The sequence below is a fragment of the Panthera pardus genome, unplaced genomic scaffold, assembly GCF_024362965.1.
Source record: "Panthera pardus isolate Hobbes unplaced genomic scaffold, ASM2436296v1 HiC_scaffold_16, whole genome shotgun sequence".
NCBI classification, from domain to species: domain Eukaryota; kingdom Metazoa; phylum Chordata; class Mammalia; order Carnivora; family Felidae; genus Panthera; species Panthera pardus.
In genome coordinates, this window is record NW_026526721.1 from 128,958,401 (window position 1) to 128,979,263 (window position 20,863).

Sequence of the window (20,863 nt, forward strand, 5' to 3'; positions counted from 1 at the left end):
AGTCATAAAACTGGATGAGATCATCCAAAGAGTGATTATGAAGAAAGAATATATAAATGTTGTTCCATTCATAGGGTTGTTGTTGGTAATGGGTGTGTCGTGTGTGTGTGTGTGTGTGTGTGTGTGTGTGTGTGTGTGTGGCGTATGTGTGTGTGTGTGTGGTTTAGTTGGATTAATGCTACGAGTTTTATTTATTGAGTTTTTTGTGTATGCCAGATAATAAGATAAGAGCTTAGATCCCTTAACTGATTTAATTTTCTAGGAAACAGGTGATAGCGTTTTCTCCACTTTTAAGATTATTTTCTGAGAAAGTTTATATTTACCCAATGTCATAGGATTAGTAAGTGATAAAACCAAGATTTGAACCCAGAACCCATGTTCTTAACCTATATACTCTCTACCATGTTCTTAACCTATATACTCTATATAAAAATTTAATGTCTGTTGGTCTGTTGGTCATTCTAATACATGATAAGCACTTAATTAAATGCCTCTCCCCACCACTATGTACCAGCTTGTACCTTGGACGATAACTGGTTTGACCATGGCTTTGAGATCCTCATTTTCAAATGTGCATATTAATAATCATAATGACTCCTCTACCCAACTAACAGAGCCATTATGAAGGCCAAATGAGGTAATGTCTAAAACTGTGGATCACAGATGGCTCTATACTTGTTAGAACACATTATCACTATCACTTCAAAAGAAGCCTGAGTTTTGTGATTATGATAGAATCAGATCAATGAGTTCTGCTCATGAAATATGCACTCCAACTACACAGAAGTATTGTACTTTAGAGAAATGTTATTCTTTGTCTGAGATGTTTGACCTTGACTTGGGACTAATATTTCAACATCTGACTGCTCATAAACTGGAACATAAACTGAAATACTTACTTGCAGAAATAAAAATAGAAAATTCCCATGATGGCAAGAATTTTTTTAAATCAAGGCTTTGGATTTTTTTTTCAGTTATACTACTGGAATTTCTCAACATTCAGTTATCTTTGTAAGTTTATGGACTAACATGAAAGCCTATTAGTTGGGTGAGAAGTATTTGTATCGCTCATTAGAAAATGTTTAGGAAACATTAGAAAATGTTTCTATACATATTCTCATAGCTGGAGGAAATTTGACCCAGTACTCAAAATTCCCAGTCTGTGCTTTTTAAGGAGTAAATAAACAGATGGACAAAGTTCTGACACACTGGCAAAACCTTTACATAATAGGCTTTTCAAATGCTCAGCCTAAATAGTTTTCTTCTCTTCATAGCATCTGCCCATAGATATGACAGAGTGTAAGACTCAAACAGGGAACCTCTCTGGTTATGGGTTACTTTCGTGACCACCAATCAGCAGAGTTTTGTCAGAAACTCCAGAAACTTTTCAGTCAAAACAATACAAGATAGAAAAAACAGAGCTACAATCAACTAAAATCTACTGACCTCTGATTATACACTGATCTCTGTACCCTATATTCTAAGGAGATTTAAAATTAAATAAATAAAAGTTTGCCCCCTCCTCTAGCAGCCACAATCTATGATCAAAACCACACATAGATGAAAAGCAATTTTAAATAATTATAAACAACATTTGAACAAAAATTAACAATGTAAGAATGACCATGATTTTTAATATGTGAAGGGGACTCAAAATGAGGAAAAAGTATTAATGGAATGAGTCATCATGAAAGAGTTCATGGAGGTTGACTAGAGGTAGCTGTATCCATTTGAAACATTTTATTTCCTACCAGATAATTTATTATTTTCTTCAGCCATAGATATTGGATGATCTTTAATAGTATTTAACTGCTCTGTGACTCAGTTTCCTCATACAGCAAACAGAAAAACCATGCTCTTCATCTCTTATATAATTCCCAGTGATATTTGGAAAACACCAAGAAGTCTCTCATTTTCTTATTGCAGGTATATTTGAGATAAAATGCAGATAAATTATATTATATGTCAAGGAAACTTATATCTATGATAATTAAAAGTTGACACAGTAAGCCAACTTATCTCTGCAGCCTAAACTTAAGGTAGATAAAAATAAAAATCTTATGACAAGGTAGATTCACACAGAATTGTGAATGAAGCTTACAGGTTTTTAAACATTTCAGTCAGCATTTTTAATGACCAGGAGTGGGATGTTGAGAAATAAATCAGTAAGGCGCTTTTGGCAAATGAATAAGTGTTTTTTGTCTTTCGCGGGGGATTTTTGAGAATTAAGTTTTTGAAAAATCAGGTCAAAATTAATTAACTCTATTGCCACCGAGAGCATCTGAACAATTTATTTTCCCTGTGTTAATTGGACACCAGAGATTTCTTTAGTCAATTCCTAAATAAAAGATGTACAAGGAATTCTTCCATCTAATTCAAACTCTGAGAACAGGCCCAGGAAATCTTTGTTAAATAAGTGAATCAGTAAATCAATCAATCATTAAAAATAGACATTTATATACTGAAAATGATCCTGCTCTTTTGGGAAGGAATGATCTGTAATTATTATTATATTTGTCAAGTATTTTTCTGCTCTAAAGTTGAAGTTACAGGATTCTAGAATTCACTTTGAGGTAGTTACCTGGCTGCCAAGTTATCAAACAGAACTATGTAAAGTAAGCAAGCTCAAGACCTATCAATATTCTTTGTTCTACCCATAAACTGAAAACTATAGAAATTCCTGACAAGAAACAGGAATTTACCATGGGTTTTAATAAGTTGTTCCAGCTAAAACAGAACGAGACAAAAAGTTTGTGCTAGAGGCAGCTGAGAAGCAAGCAGAACTGATAGACCCCTTGGAACAGGGCTCACCACTAAAGTCCCCTCAAAGAGGTTCATATTCACAGGTGAGTAGATAAATAGAACCACACCTAATAACCTGCTGGTGAGTATAGTTCCGACACAATGGAAAGAAATGGACTTGAGATGAAGAAACTACTTCCAGGAGTCACTTCCACCTGTAGCTCAAGGCAGAGGAAAGAAGATACTATGCTACCTGGCTGAGGCTCAAGATAGTTCTGTGTGGGGAGGAAGGCCTATTGTAACAGGCTTCACAGACCAGTGCAACTTCTTCGAGGAGGCCAGGGCCAGAGAATGCAGGTCTAGGGTCTAAACCCAAGGCAGGTTCCTACTAAAGTTTGTTAAGGGAATTAAAATGTGCCCCCGGCATAGTGGTAGCCTATGGGGGGAAGCCCTGGGTAGACACCAATACTCAAAAGCTTACTTGAGAGCCCTTCTCAGCACCCTCAAATAAAGTTCAAACTCAGCATAACAAACACAAAAACCTCATGATCATTTCCTGAAAAACAGGTCTTTCACCTTTTATTGCTCCCTAACTCAGCAAGTGGCATGCCCATCTCTACAGTCTTCTAATTCAGAAAGTTAGGCCTCCCTCTCTCCCACCCTCCACATCCAAGTCTTCTTAAATATGGCCACTCCTCTCCATGTCCTCCATGATGTAGTTCAAGCCACTATCATTTTTATGTGTGTGCATTTATAAGTAGCCTTCTAAAGAATATCCCCTGAACCACTTTTGTCCCCTATAATCCATTCTCTACGCACAGCCAGAATGGGCATCTTTTCAAAATGCAAATCTGATCATGTCATACCACTTAGTCAAAACCCTCTAAAGGCTTCTCATTACTTTGGGGATAAAGAGGGAAACTCTTCAGGGCTCCTTGGTGGCTCAGTCAGTTAAGTGTCTGACTCTTGATTTCAGCTCAGGTCATGATCTCACAGTTCATGGGATCAAGCCCCACATTGGGCTCTGCACTGACAGCATGAAGCCTGCTTGGGATTCTCTTTCTCCCTCTCTCTCTGCCCCTCCCCTGTTTGCACGCTCTCTTTCTCAAAATAAACTTTAAAAAATCTATTCAGGGCATCTGGGTGTCTCAGTCAGTTCAATGTCCAACTTCAGCTCAGGTCATGATCTCACAGCTAGTGGGTTGGAGCCCCATGTCAGGCTCTGTGCTGAGAGCTCACAGCCTGAAGCCTGCTTCGGATTCTGTGTCTCGCTCTCGCTCTCTGCCGCCCCTCCTCCGCTCACACTCTGTCTCTTTCTCTCAAAAATAAACAAACATTAAACAATTTTTTTTTAATCTGTTTAAAAAAAGAGGGAAACTCTTCAACACAGTCTATAAAGCCTGCAATGCTCTGGCTTCTGCCCACTTCTCCAGCCTTTTCTAGTTACACATTGTTCCTCAACAATTGAGCCACTGCTTCCTTCTCTCAAGCCTTTCACACTCACTAAATTCCATCTTACCAAAAGGCCTTTCCATCTTGGAATTCCATCTCATCCTTTCAGGCTTCAGCTCAAATGGCTTCTCCCCAAGAAAGCTTTCCTGACTTCCCTGGCCAGGTTAAGGCTCCCTTGTCTAGGTTCTCATTATATCAGGAGCCCTTCTCATGTAACTCTTCTCATGCCTACAATTTTACATTGACTCACACAGTTTGTTTTATTACTACTAGTATTCTCCCTAGACTCCAAATTCCCAGAGCATCCAGTGAGAGACTGTTTTTGTCACCACTGGACCTCAAGCTCCCAGCAAATAGCAAATAGGCCACGTATTGCTTAAAACCTAAATGAATAAATGGCACATAAATGGAAGCCAAAAAGACCCAGAGACCATCTGAGTATCTATCTTCCTGTTTCTGGTCTCCTTTATGTGTGACCAAGAATAATTCTAAAACAAAGCGTATTTTGTTACAACTTGCTCCCCTAGCCCAAAACCCCTTGATGAATGAAGATTTGACTGTAGGAAGGTGAGGTCCTTGTTAGAATTCCATCAAGAGACAAGGCTTTGGTCACTACCAAGCTAGTATCTTTAAATCTTGTTGATAAAATAAAGAATTTTGCACCCCAATGTTTATAGCAGTACTATTGACAATAGCCAAAGTATGGAAAGAGCCCAAATGCCTATCAAAAGTTGAATGGATAAAGAAGATGTGATGTATACACACACACACACACACACACACACACACACACACAGTGGAGTATCACTCGGCAATCAAAAAGAATGAAATCTTACCAGGGTGCCTGGGCGGCTCAGTCAGTTGAGTGTCCGACTTTGGCTCAGGTCATGACCTCAGGGTTTGTGGGTTCGAGTCCCACATCAGGCTCTGTGATGACAGCTTAGAGCCTAGAGTCTGCTTCAGATTCTGTGTCTTCCCCTCTCTCTCTGCCCATCCCCCACTCACGGTGTGTGACTCAAAAATGAATAAACGTTAATAAAATGTTTTTCATAAAAAAATGAATGCAATCTTGCCATTTGCAACAATGTGGATGGAACTAGAATGTATTATGCTAAGCAAAATTAGTTAGAGAAAGATAAATATATGACTTCACTCATGGAATTTAAGATACAAAACAGATGAACATAAGGGAAGGGAAGCAAAAATAACGTAAAAACAGGGAGGGATACAAAACATGAGAGACTCTTAAATACAGAGAACAAACTGAGGGTTGCTGGAGGGGTTGTGGCTGGCAGATGGGCTAAATGGGCAAAGGGCATTAAGGAGGACACTTGTTGTGATGAGCACTGTGTGTTATACATAAGGGATGAATCACTGGATTCTACTCCTGAAATCATTATTGCACTATATGATAACTAACTTGGATGTAAATTTAAAAAAAATTTTTTTTTACCTGTAATGTAAGTGCAACTTTAATGAAGGTCATTTTTGAAATGTGTAGAGTATAAAAATTGTTAAACCTAGGACAATGGAAAAATATTTTCATCATAATGTTTAATCAAGGTTCTTTTTTTTTTAAGTTTATTTATTTTTGAGAAAGAGAGCACTAGTTGGGGAGGGGCAGAGAGAGGGAGACAGAGGATCCAAAGTGGGCTCAGCACACTCACAAACCATGAAATCATGACCTGAGCCAAACTGGATGCTTAACCAACTGAGGCAAACAGGTGCCCCTATTCATCAAGGTTCTGATTCAAGATGGTGACTTAGCCAGATCCTAAACTCACCTCTTCCCATTGACACCCCAAATTTACAGCTATCTACAGAAAAAAATTCCTCTAAAAAAACCCTCTAGAAACTGTGAATAACCCTTTCATATTGAGCAAATGAGATGAAAACCACATTGAAGCAAGTAGAAGCCGAGATACAATCGCCATAAACCCTGTCCCCACAACCCAAAGGGAACTCAAAACCTGAAGAGGAAAGGGTTTGTACCCCACATCAGGTTCCCCAACTTTAAAAAATTTTTTTTATTTTTACATTTATTTATTTTTGAGAGACCGAGAGAGAGGGAGACACAGAATCGGAAGCAGGCTCCAGGCTCCAAGCTGTCAGCACAGAGCCCAATGCAGGGCTCGAACCCACGAGAACTATGAGATCATGACCTGGGCCAAAGTCAGACGCTTAACCAACTGAGCCACCCAGGTGCCCCCAGGGACCCCAACTTTTAAGACTGACATCTGAAAGATGAGCCTCCAAACATCTGGCTTTGAAGACCAACAAGGCTTGTGTCCTTAAGACCCACAGGACTGTGGTGAACTGAGGAACGTCTCTTACAGAGCCCACATGCAGACTCACCCACCCCAAGGCCCCACACAGAAGCAGCCCTTTGAAAAGTGCCCAGACTTTATGTGAAAGATTCATTTCCTAACTTTAAAGCACTGGGCAGGGGCCTGATAGGATACTCTCCAAGATCAGAGGCCAGTGGGCACTATCTTCATGTTCTCCTTCTGCCTTGCTAAAGCTAACAGGTACCATCTTTTTTTTTCCCTTTCCTTCAGGGGCCACCTTTATGCTCCATCTGGTGGACTGATACCATACGTCCTCTTCCTCTGCCTTGGTAAAGCCAAGGGTCATCAGCTTTTTTTTTAATTTCCTTTTCCCCTTCTTCTTTTTTTTCCTTTCCTCCCCACTCCCAATTTTTTAGGTAGATGCCATCTTTGCACTCTCCTTCTGCCACACTTCAGAGTGCCAGTATCTCCCAGATATACACAACTGGGTCCCTGGGGTTTACATCTGGTGACCCAGTTTTTGCAGCTGCCACACAAGGGCTATCCCTTGATTGCCTGGCTCTGGAGGACAGGGGGCTTGCACTTCTGGGCCCCATGGGGCTTATACTCATGGGTCACACAGAATTGTAACCAATGAGGAAAGCACTCATAAACAGCTACCCACCCAGGGCTGAGTAAGAGACAAGAGACTAAGGAGCTCAATTTTTCTGTGAAAGAAGCCAATTGGCTCATCATCATAGCTGCAGCATGAAGGGCAGCTTTTAATTAAACACACATCTAAGGGCTGACTCTAAACTTTTCCTGAGATCTCTGAGGTCTCAGGTCACTTATAAAGCTAGTAGGAAGGTTAAAAGACAAAAGTACTAAAAATAACTATGAGTGCAATAATTAGTTAAGAGATACACAAGATAAAAATGTATAAAATGTGACATCAAAAACAAAGCATGGTGGAGGGAGTAAAAATGTTGAGCTTTAGAATGGATCAAACTTAAGTTGTTATCAACTGAAGATAGACTGTCTATAAATAAGTTGCTATATATGAGCCACTTGGTAACCACAAAGCAAAAACCTACAGTAAATACACAAAAGTTAAAGAAAAGAAATAAAAGCATAACACTAAAGAAAATCATCAAACTATAAAAAGGAGTAAGAAAAAAAGAAAGGCACAGAGAGAAACTACAAAAATAGCTAGAAAACAATTAACAAAATGGCAGTAAGCATACACCTATCAATAATTACTTTAATGTAAATGGACTCCATTCTCCAATCTAAAGACATAAAGTGGCTGAAATGATTTTAAAAAAAGAGCCATCTGTATGCTGCCTATAAGAGACTCACTTCAGATGTAAGGACACACAGACTGAAAGTGAAGTGATGGGGAAAGATATTACATGCAAAAGGAAACCAAAACAAAAGCTGGGGTAGCTATAATTACAGCAGACAAATAGATTTTGAAACAAAGAGTATAATAAGGAGACAAAGAATGGTATCACATAATGGTAAAGGGGTCAATCCAACATTTGTAAATATTTGTGCACCACCCATTAGAAACACCTAAATGCACAAAGGAAATATTAATAGAACTAAAGGGAGAAATAGCAATACAGTAGTAAGGGGCTTTAATACCCCATGCACATGAATGGATAGATCATACTGACAAAAGTCAATCAGAAATCATCAGCTTTTTTTTTTAATGTTTTTTCTTTATTTTTGAGAGAGTACAAACAGGGGAGAGGCAGAGAGAAGGAGACAGAGGATCCAAAGTGGGCTCTGTGCTGACAGAAGAGAGCCAATTCTGGGCTCAAATTCATGAACTGTGAGATCCATGACCTGAGCTGAAGTCCAATGCTTAACCAACTGAGCTGTTCCGGTGCCATGAAAACATCAGCTTTAAATGACACATTAGACCAGATGGACTTAACAAATATATACAGAACATTCCATCCAAAAACAGCAGAATGCACATTCTTCTCAAGTCCACATGGAACATTATCCAGAACAGATCCTATGTTAGGCTACAAAATAAATCTTAACAAATTTCAAAAGACTCACTTCAAGCATCTTTTCTGACAACATGGGTATGAAACTAGAAAACAATTTCCAGAAGAAAACAGGAAAATTCACAAATATGTGTGGACTAAACAACATGCTATTATCAAACAACCAGTGGGTCAATGAAGAAATCAAAAGTGAAAGCAAAGAGTACCTTGAGACAAACAAGAAGGGAAATACAACATGCTAGACTTATGGGACACAAAAAAGCAGTTCTAGAAGGAAAGTTCATAGTGATCTGATGTACCTCAAGAAACAAGAAAAATCTCAAACAACTAACTTTACACCTAAAATAACTAGAAAAAGAACAATGCCCAAAGTTAGTAGAAGGCAGGAAATAACAAAGACCAGGGCAAAAATAAATTAAATATATACTAAAAGGACAATAGAAAAGATCAATAAAATCAAGACCTGGTTTTTTGAAAAGATAAATTTACAAACCTTTAGCTAGACTCACCAAGAAATAGAGAGAGCTGAAATAAACAAAATCACAAATTAAAGGGGAATTTCCAACTGATACCACAGCAATACAAAGGATCATAAGAGACTACTACAAACATTTATATGCCAACAAATTGGACAATCTAGAAGAAATGGGTAAATTCCTAGAGACATACAACCTTCCAAGACTGAACCACGATAAACAGAAAAGCAGAATAGATCAAACTAGTAAGGAGATAGTATCAGTAATTTAAAAATTCCCTACAAACCAAAGTCCAGAACCAGACAGCTTCACTGGTAAATTCTATCAAACATTCAAAGAATAATGAACACCAATCCTTTTCAAATTCTTTCAAAAAAGAGGAGAGAAAACTTCCAAACTCATTTTATGAGGCATTACCTTGACATCAAAATGAGACAAAGACACCACAAGAAAGGAAAATTACAGGCCAATATCTCTGGTGAGCACAGATGCAAAAATCTTCAAAAAAATATTAGCCAACTGAATTCAAGAAAACTTTAAAAGGATCATATGTCATAATCAAGTGGGATTTATTCCAGAGATGCAAGGATGGTTCAACATCCACAAATCAATCAATGTGATACACATAATAAACAACATGAAAGATAAAAAAATTATATAATCATCTCCATATAAGCAGAAAAAGCATCTGACAAAATTCAACATCCATTCTTTATAAAATATATCCATAAAGTGAGTATAAAGGGAACATACCTCAACATAATAAAGACCATATATGAAAGACTCACAGTTAACATCTACTCAAAACTGGAAGTTTTACCTCTAAGATCAGAAACAAGATAAGTATGTCCATTCTTGTCAGTTTTATTCAACATAGTACTGGAAGTCCTAGCCAGAGCAATTAGGCAAGAAAAGGAAATAAAAGGCATCCAAATTGGAAAAGAAGTAAAAGTGTTACTATCTGCATATGACATGATACTATATATATAAAACCCTAAAGAATCCACCAAAAAACTAGTAGAACTAATAAATGAATTCAGTAAAGCTGCAAGATACAAATAAATATACAGAAATCTGTTGCATTTCTATACATTAATAACAAACTATCAGAAACAGAAATTAAGAAAGCAATCCCATTTAAAATGGTATCAGAAAGAATAAAAAACCTAAGAATAAATTTAACCAAGGAGGTGAAAGACCAGTAAACTGAAAACTATAAGACATGGATAAATGAAACTAAAATAAAGACATAAATGGAAAGATATCTCATGCCCATAGACTGGAATAATTAATATTGCCAATATGTCCATATGACCCAAAGCAAGCTACAGAATGAATGCAATTCTTATCAAAATTCCAATGGCATTTTTCACATTTTCACAATGGCAATTTCACAAATTCTAAAATATGTATGGAACCAACAAAATATCCTAAATATCCAAAGTAAACTTGAGGAAAAAAGAGAAAATCCAGAAGAACAAAGGCATCACACTTCTTGATTTCAAACTATATTGCAAATCTATAGTAATCAAAACAGTATGGTATTGACATTAAAACATTCACATAGATCAATGAAACAGAATAAAGAACCCAGATATAAACTCATGCATACATGGTCAACTAATTTATGACAAAGGGCCAAGAATATGCAATGGAGAAAGGACAGTCTTTTTGATAAATAATGTGAGGAGGAGCACATTGTGGCATAGTCAGTTAAGCATCTGACTCTCAATTTCAGCTCAGGTCATGATCTCATGACAGTGAGATCAAGCCCCACGTTAGGCTTCATACTGAGCATGGAGCCTACTTAGGATTCTCTCTCCCTCTCTCTCTCTGCCCCTTTCTCACTCATGCACATGTTCTCTCTCTCTCAAAATAAATAAACATTTTTTAAAAATAGCATGGGGAAAACTGGATGGCTACATGCAAAAGAATGAAACTAGATCACTGTCTTACACCATTCACAAAAATTAATTCAAAGTAGATTAATGACTTGAATATAAGACTCAAAATCAAAAAGCTCCCAGAGGGGTGCCTGGGTGGCTCAGTAGGTTAAGTGTCCGACTTCAACTCAGGTCATGATCTCACAGTTCTTGGGTTCGAGCCCCACGTCGGGCTCTGTGCTGACAGCTCAGGAGCCTGGACCCTGCTTCGATTCTGTGTCTCCCTCTCTCTCTGCCCCTCCTCTGCTCACACTCTGTCTCTCTCTCTCTCAAAAATAAATAAACATTAAAAAAAAATTTTTTAACAAAAAGCTCCCAGAAAAAAATACGTGGTAAGCTCCTTGACATTGTTATTGGTGATGTTTTTTTTTTTTATTTCACACCAGAAGCATAGGCAACAAAAACAAAAATAAACAAGTGGGACTTCATGAAACTGAAAAGTTTCTGCACAGCAAAGGAAATCATCAACAAACTGAAAAGGCAATCTACTGAATGAGAGATTATATTTGTGAATCACATATCTGAATAGGGGTTAATAAAATATATAAAAATATTTTTTAAGGGGCGCCTGGGTGGCTCAGTTGGTTGAACGTCCGGCTTCGGCTCAGGTCATGATCTCACAGTTCGTGAGTTCGAGCCCCGCATCGGGCTCTGTGCTGACAGCTTAGAGCCTGGAGCCTGCTTCGAATTCTGTGTCTCCCTCTCTCTCTGCTCCTCCCCCACTCATGCTCTGTCTCTCTCTCTCTCCTTCAAAAAGAAATAAAAACATTTAAAAAAAAAAACTCATACAACTCAATAGCAAAAAAACAATTTGATTAAAAAACAGGCAGAGGATCTGAATAGACACTTTTCCAGAGAAGACATACATATGGCTAAGAGGTACATGAAGACATGCTCAACATCACTAATAATCTGGGAAATGCAAATCAAAACCACAACAAGATACCACCTTAAACCTGTTAGAATGGCTAGTATCAAAAAGACAAGAAATGACAGTGTCAGAGAATATGTGGAGAAAAGGGAACTCTTGTGCACTGTCTTTAGAAATGTAAATTGGTGGGGCACCTGGGTGGCTCAGTCAGTTAAGTGTCTGACTTCAGTTCAGGTCATAATCTCACAATTTGTAAGTTCAAGCCCCGTATTGGGCTCTGTGCTGATAGCTCAGACCCTAAGCCTGCTTTGGTATCTGTGTCTCCCTGTCTCTCTGCCCCTCTCCCACTCATGCTCTGTCTCTCTCTCTCTCTCAATCTCTCTGTCTCTCAAAAATGAATAAACATGTAAAAATTTTAAAAAAAGAAATGTAAATTGGTGCAGCCACTATGGAAAACAGCATGGATGTTCCTCAAAAAGTTAAAAATAGAACTGCTCAACGATCCAGCAATTGTACTACTAGGTATTTACCCAAAGAATACAAAAACACTAATTTAAAGGGATTCATGCAGCACGATATATATAGCAGCATTATCTACAATAGTAGATAGAATTTAGAATCACGATAATAAGAATACTACCTAGGGTCAAAAATAGATTAGAATCTCTTTCTGAGGAGATAAAAGAAGTAACAGCTAGTCAGGATGAAATAAAAAATGCTATAACTGAACTCCAATCTCAAATGGATGACACGGCGGCAAGGAGGGATGAGGCAGAGCAGCAAATCAACAGTATACAGGATTAATTTATGGAGAATAATGAAGCAAAGAGAAAAAAAAGAAAAAAAGAGGGAGATTAAGGCAAAAGAGCACAATTTAAGAATTAGAAAAATCAGTGACTCATTAAAAAGAACAACATCAGAATCATAGGGGGTCCCAGAAGACGAAGAGAGAGAAATAGGGGTAGAAGGGCTATGTGAACAAATCATAGTGGAAAACTTTCCTAACCTGGGAAAAGACACAGACATCAAAATCTAGGAAGCACAGAGGACTCCCATTAGATTCAACAAAATCAACCATCAACAAGGCATATCACAAAATACTCAGGCAATGAGAGAATCATGAAAGCAGCAAAAGAACAAAAGTCCTTAAGCTACAAGGGAAGACAGATCAGGTTTGCATCAGACCTATCCACAGAAACATGGTAGGCTGGAAAGGAGTGGCAGGATATATTCAATGTGCTGAATCGGAAAAATATGCAGCCAAGAATTCTTTATCCACCAAGGCTATCATTCAAAATAGAAGGAGAGATTAAAAGTTTCCCAGACAAAAAGATATTTGCAAATGACATATCGGACAAAGGGCTAGTATCCAAAATCTATAAAGAGCTCACCAAACTCCACACCCAAAAATCAAATAATCCAGTGAAGAAATGGGCAGAAAACATGAATAGACACTTCTCTAAAGAAGACATTCGGATGGCCAACAGGCACGTGAAAAGATGCTCAACGTCGCTCCTCATCAGGGAAATACAAATCAAAACCACACTCAGATATCACCTCACGCCAGTCAGAGTGGCCAAAATGAACAAATCAGGAGACTGTAGATGCTGGCAAGGATGTGGAGAAACAGGAACCCTCTTGCACTGTTGGTGGGAATGCAAATTGGTGCAGCCGCTCTGGAAAACAGTGTGGAGGTTCCTCAGAAAATTAAAAATAGACCTACCCGATGACCCAGCAGTAGCACTGCTAGGAATTTACCCAAGGGATACAGGAGTACTGATGCATAGGGGCACTTGGACCCCAATGTTTATAGCAGCACTCTCAACAATAGCCAAATTATGGAAAGAGCCTAAATGTCCATCAACTGATGAATGGATAAAGAAATTGTGGTTTACATACACAATGGAGTACTACGTGGCAATGAGAAAGAATGAAATATGGCCCTTTATAGCAACGTGGATGGAACTGGAGAGTGTTATGCTAAGTGAAATAAGCCATACAGAGAAAGACAGATACCATATGTGTTCACTCTTATGTGGATCCTGAGAACTTAACAGGAACCCATGGAGGAGGGGAAGGAGAAAAAAAAAAAAAGAGGTTAGAGTGGAGAGAGCCAAAGCATAAGAGACTCTTAAAAACTGAGAACAAACTGAGGGCTGATGGGGGGTGGGAGGGAGGGGAGGGTGGGTGATGGGTATTGAGGAGGGCACCTTTTGGGATGAGCACTGGGTATTGTATGGAAACCAAACTGACAATAAATTTCATGTATTTAAAAAAAAAAATTTCCCAGACAAAAAAAAAAAAAAATTAAAGGAGTTTGTGACCACTAAACTAGCCTTGCATGAAATTTTAAGGGGGACTCTCTGAGGGGAGAAAAGATGGAAAAAAAAGACCAAAAGCAACAAAGACTAGCAATGATGCTACCAGAAACTCCAATTCTACAATAAATTCTTATCTTTTGGTACTCACTCTAAACATCAATGGACTAAATGGTCCAATCAAAAGACATAGGGTAACAGAATGGATAAGAAAACAAGATCCATCTATATGCTGTTATAAGAGACCTACTTTAGACCTAAAGACACCTTCAGATTGAAAATAAGGGGATGGAGAATCATCTATCATGCTAATCATTGAGAAAAGAAAGCTGGAGTAGCCATACTTATATCAGATAATCTAGACATTAAAATAAAGACAAGAGATGAAGAAGGGCATTATACCATAATTAAGGGGTCTATCCACCAAGAAGACCTAACAATTGTAAACATTTACACTCCAAATGTGGCAGCACCCAAATATATAAATCAATTAATCACAAAGAAACTCATTGATAATAACACCATAATAGTAGGGGACTTCCACACCCCATTTACAACAGTGGACAATCATCTAAACAGAAAATCAACAAGGTAACAGTGGCTTTGAATGACACAATGGAGCAATGGCTTTGAATGACACGATGGAGCAGATGGACTTAACAGGTATATTCAGAACATTTCATCCTAAAGCAGCAGAATATGTATTCTTCTCCAGTGCACATGGAACGTTCTCCAGAATATCACATACTGGGACACAAATCAGACCTCAACAAGTACAAAAAGATGGAGACCTTACAGTGCATATTTTCAGACCACAACGCTATGAAACTTGAAATTAGCCACAAGAAAAAATTTGGAGAGGTAAATACTTGGAGACTAAAGAACACCTACTAAAGAATGAATGGCCTAACCCAGAAGTTAAAAAGGAAATTTAAAAATTCATGGAAGCCAATGAAAATGATAATACCACAGCCCAAAACCTCTGGGACGCAGCAAAAGCAGTCATAAGAGGAAAGTATACAGCAATCCAGGCCTTCCTAAAGAAGGAAGAAAGGTCTCAGATACACAAGCTAACCTTACACCTTAAAGAGCTGGAAAAAGAACAGCAAATAAAACCCAGTACCAGCAGAAGACAGGAAATAATAACAATTAGAGCAGAAATCAATACTATTGAAATAAACAAAAACAAAACAAAACAGGAGAACAGATCAATGAAACCAGAAGCTGGTTCTTTGAAAGAATTAACAAAATTGATAAACCACTAGCCAGTTTGATAAAAAAGAAAAAGGAAGGACCCAAATAAATAAAATCAAGAGTGAAAGAGGAGAGATCACAACCAACACATAAGAAATACAAATAGTAATAAGAGAATATTATGAGCAATTATATGCCAATAAATTGGGCTATCTGGAAGAAAAGGACAAATTCCTAGAAACATATAAACTACCAAAACTAAAACAGAAAGAAATAGAAAATTTGAACAGACTTATAACCCATAAAGAAATCGAATTAGTAATCAAAAGTCTCCCCCAAACACAAGAGTCCAGGGCCAGATGGCTTTCCAGGGGAATTCTACCAAACATTTAAGGAAGAATTAACACCTATTAACTCTTTCTATGAAGCCAGCATTACCTTGATTCCAAAACCAGACAAAGACTCTACTAAAAAGGAAAACTATAGACCAATTTTCCTGATGAACATGAATGTAAAAATTCTCAACAAGGTATTAGCCAACCGGATCCAACAATACATTAAAAAAATTACTCACCACAACCAAGTGGGATTTATACCTGAGATGCATGGCTGGTTCAATATCTGCACAACAATCAATGTGATTCATCACATGAATAAAAGTAAGGACAAGAACCACATGATCCTCTCAATAGATGCAGAGAAAGCATTTGATGAAATACAGCATCCTTTCCTAATAAAAACTCTCAGGAAAGTAGGGATAGAAGGATCATACCTCTATATCATAAAAGCCATATATGAAAGACCCAACACTAATATCATCCTCAATGGGGAAAAACTGAGAGCTTTCCCCCTAAGGTCAGGAATAAGACAAAGATATCCACTCTTGCCACTGTTATTCAACATAGTATTGGAAGTCTTAGCCTCAGCAATCAGACAACACAAAGAAATAAAAAGGTATCCAAATCGGCCAGGAGGAGGTCAAACTTTCACTCTTCGCAGATGACATGATACTGTATATGGAAAACCCAAAACTTTCCACCAAAAAGCTGCTAGAACTGACCCATGAATTCAGCAAAGTCTCAAGTTATAAAATCAAGGCACAGAAATCGGTTGCATTTCTATACACCAACAAAAAAGCAACAGAAAGAAAAATCAAGGAATCGATCCCATTTTCAACTGCACCCAAACCCATAAAATACCTAGGAATAAATCTAACCAAAGAGATGAAAAATCTATACACTAAAAACTATGGAATTAAAATAATATATATAATATATATAGAATTAAAATATATATTATATATATAGAATATATACAGACTACATAGAATATATATATATAGAATATGTATATAGAATTATATAGATAGATATAAATAAATAAATAAATAAATAAATAAATAAAGATAGATGAATGGATAAAGAAAACGTGATATACACACACAGGAATATTATGCAGTTGTAAAGACAAGAATGAAATCTTGCCATTTGCAACAACATGGATGCAACTTGAAGGCACTATGCTATGTGAAGTAAGTCAAAGAAAGACACACACCGTATGATCTTACTTCTATGCTGAACCCAAATACAAAACCAAGTTCATAGATACAGAGAACAGACTGGTGGTTGCCACAGGTAGGGTGTGGGAAATGGGTGATGGTTGTCAAATGGTACAAACTTCCAGTTTTAAAATGAATAAGTCATGAAGATATAATGTATAGCATGGTGACTACACCAATAATGAAGCAGCAGAAAAAGAAATCAAGGAATTGATCCCATTCACAATTGCACCAAAACCATAAAATACCTAGGAATAAACCTTATCAAAGAGGTAAAAGATCTGTACTCTGAACACTAGAGAAGACATATGAAAGGAATTGAAATGACACAAAGAAATGGAAAACCATTCTATCTATGCTCATGGATCAGAAGAACAAGTATTGTTAAAATGTCTATACTACCAAAAGCAATCTACACATTCAATGCAATCCCCATCAAAATTACACCAGCATTTTTCACAGAGCTAAAACAAACAATCCTAAAATATGTATGGAACCACAAAAGACCCCAAACAGCCAAAGCAATCTTGAAAAAGAAAAGCAAAGCTGGAGGCATCACGATTTCAGACTTCAAGCTACATTACAAAGCTGTAGTCATCAAGATAGTAGGCACTGGCACAAAACAGACACTCAGATCAATGGAATAGAATAGAAAATCCAGAAACAGACCCACAACTAGGGTCAACTAGTCTTTGACCAAGCAGGAAAGAATATCCAAAGGGGAAAAAACAGTCTCTTCAATAAATGGTGTTGGTAAACTAGACAGCAACATGGAAAGGATGAATCTGGACCACTTTCTTACACTATACATGCAAAAATAAATTCAAAATAGATGAAAGACCTGAACGTGAGATAGGAAACCATCAAAATCGTAGAGAAGAACACAGGCAGCAACCTCCTTGACATCAGCCATAGCAACTTCTTACTAGACATGGCTCTAGAGGCAAGGGAAACAAAAGCAAAAATGAACTATGGGGACTTCATCAAGACAAAAAGCTTCCGCACAACAAAACTAAAAGGGAATGTCTGGAATGGGAGAAGGTATTTGCAAATGACATATCTGATAAGGGGTTAGTATCCAAAATCTATAAAGAACTTAGCAAACTGAACACCCAAAAAAACAAAAAAGATAGAGTCAAGACCCAGGAGACATGAATAGACATTTTTCCAAAGAAGACATACAGATAGCTAACAGACACATGAAAAGATGTTCAACATCATTCATCATCAGGAAAACGCAAATCAAAACTACAATGAGATATCATCTCACACCTGTTAGAATGACTAAAATTAACAACACAAGAAACAACAGATGTTAGCAAGGATGAATAGAAAGGGGAACTCTCTTACACTGTTGGTGGGAATGCAACCTGGGCAACCACTCTGGAGAACAGTATCGTGGTTCCTCAAAAAGATAAAAATAGGGGTGCCTGGGTGGAGCATCTGACTTGATTTCAACTTAGGTCATAATCCTCCGCACTGAGCACGGAATCTGCTTGAGATTTGCACTCTCTCTCCCTCTGCCCCTCTCTCCCATTCACACACAGACAAACACACACACTCTTTCTCTCTCTCTCTCTCTCTAATATAAATTTTTTTTTAATTTTTAAAAAAGGTTAAAAATAGAACTACCCAGCAATTGCACTACTAGGCATTACCCAAAGGATACAAAAGCACTGATTCAAATGAGCACATGCACCCCAATGTTTATAGCAGCATTATCAACAATTGTCAAATTATGGAAGGAGCCCAAATGTCCATCAACTGATGAATGTATAAAGAAGATGTGGGGTGTGTGTGTGTATCTATATCTATATCTATACCTATATCTGTATCTATCTATATATAATGGAATATTAGTCATAAAAAATAATGAAATGTTACCATTTGTAATGACGTGGATTGAGCTAGAGTGTATTATGCTCTATATATATATAGCATAATACAAAATAAGTCAGCCAGAGAAAAATACTTTATGATTTCATTCATATGTGGAATTTAAGAAGCAAAACAGATGAACATAGGGGAAAGAAAAGAGAGAGAGAGAGAGAGAGAGAGAGAGAGAGAAACCGTAAAAGAGACTCTTAACTATAGAGAACGAACAAACAGAGGGTTCTTGGAAGGGTGGTGGGTGGGGGGGATGGGCTACCTGGGTGATGGGCATTAAGGAGGGCACTTGGTGGGATGAGCACTGGCTATTATATGTAAGTGATGAATCACTAAATTCTAGTCCTGAAATTAATATCACATTATATGTTAACTCACTCAAATTTAAATAAAAATTGAAACAAACAACAAATAAAAACTGTATTTATTACATATTTGAAAGTTCCTAAGAGAATAAATCTTTAAATTTTTCAACACAAGAAAAAAATCTGTAACTATGGATGATGACGGATGTTAACTAGACTTATTGTGGTGATCATGTCACAGAATATGCAAATTTTGAATCATTACATTGTATCTGAAACTACATCTGAAACTAATATAATGTTATATAGGTCAATTATACTGCAATAAAAGGAAATTTTTAAAAAACTTTTTTAACATTTATTTATTTTTAAGACAGAGACAGAGCTTGAGGGGGGAGCGGCAGAGAGAGAGAGGAAGACACAGAATCCAAAGCAGGCTCCAGGCTCTGAGCTGTCAGCACAGAGCCTGACACAGGGCTCTAACTCACAGACCACGAGATCATGACCTGAGCTGAACTTGGCTGCTTACCTGGCTGAGCCACCCAGGCGCCCCTAAAAGGAATATTTTTTAAATGGTGTTTATCATTTGAGGCTAGAAATTTTTTTAAAAAGGTATTTTTGAAGACCTTACTAATGCGATAACATAGAAGAATCATTTTAGAAAAGAGAATTTTTATTCTTTTTTAAGATTTTATTCTTAAGTAATCTCTATACCCAAAGTGGTGCTTGAACTTACAACCCCAAGATCAAGAGTCACATGCTCCACCACCTAAGCTAGCCAGGCACTACAGAAAAATAATTTTTAAATCCAATGTAATATCTATACATATTTTCTGTTGGAGAAGAAACTCTCCTTCAAAGGTTTCCATATTAAGAACTCATTAAAAATAGAACAGGTATGGAGTCATATATTCTAGCTGCTTTAGTTGACCTCTATTCATGTTTTGGAGCAGGGCTTTTTTTATTTAAAAAAAATTTTTATTTATATCTGAGAGAGAGAGAGCACAAACAGGGGAGGAACAGAGGGAGAGGGAGACAGAATCCAAAGCAGGCTTCAGGCTCCAAGCTGTCAGCACAAAGCCCAACATGGGGCTCAAACTCATGAGCCATGAGATAATGATGTGAGCCAAAGTTGGATGCTTAACAGACTGAGCCACCCAGCTGCCCCCAAACCAAGATTTTTAATAGAAGTTCTCACATTGTTATTTTCAAACAATCCACACTAAATATTCATAATATGCTTCCATACTACTGTAATTCTAAAGACAATGTTTGTTCAGTGAAGTCTGTTCCTTATGTGTTTTAGAAATTCCAAAAGGTTTTGTTTTAAAGCACCAAACCTAAGGAAAAATAGACAAACAAGCTTTTGTAGGCAAAACACACATACACTCAAATGTGTGCACGCGCGCACACACACACACACACACACATCCTCAGTTTTACTACATCATTAATAATACCAATATAATTCATTTATTGAATGTTTATTATGTGCCAGTCCTGTGTTTAACACTTCATGGATACTATCTCCTACCACCCAGTACAACTTTGTGAGGCCGACTATATTTGTTAGTATTTTTTCATCCCTTTTATAACTGAAAAAATTCTAAAGCTTAATAGGGTTAAACAAATTGCTCAATGTCATACATATCCATTAAGGGTAATAATACTAACCTTGGTTAAATAAAACATTAGTCTTAAATGGAACAATTACTACAGGAAAAAACTAAACTGTTGATTATTGATTGAATTTACCCACATATGCATGGTGACCTAAAACACGGACTCAAAGAAGGAAATAACTGTAGAACAAATGAGATGTTGACTAA

At 37.3% G+C, this 20,863-nt stretch overlaps 1 long non-coding RNA gene across 1 annotated transcript in view; it reads left to right on the forward strand.

Annotated features, from left to right (window-relative positions):
- Nucleotides 1-2,607: 2,607 nt before the first annotated feature.
- LOC109259203 (uncharacterized) overlaps nt 2,608-20,863 on the forward strand; it is a 40,811-nt gene continuing 22,555 nt past the window's right edge. Inside the window, exon 1 of the long non-coding RNA XR_002076599.2 lies at nt 2,608-2,846. This is a non-coding gene — a long non-coding RNA (uncharacterized LOC109259203). The remainder of the gene's footprint in view (nt 2,847-20,863) is intronic.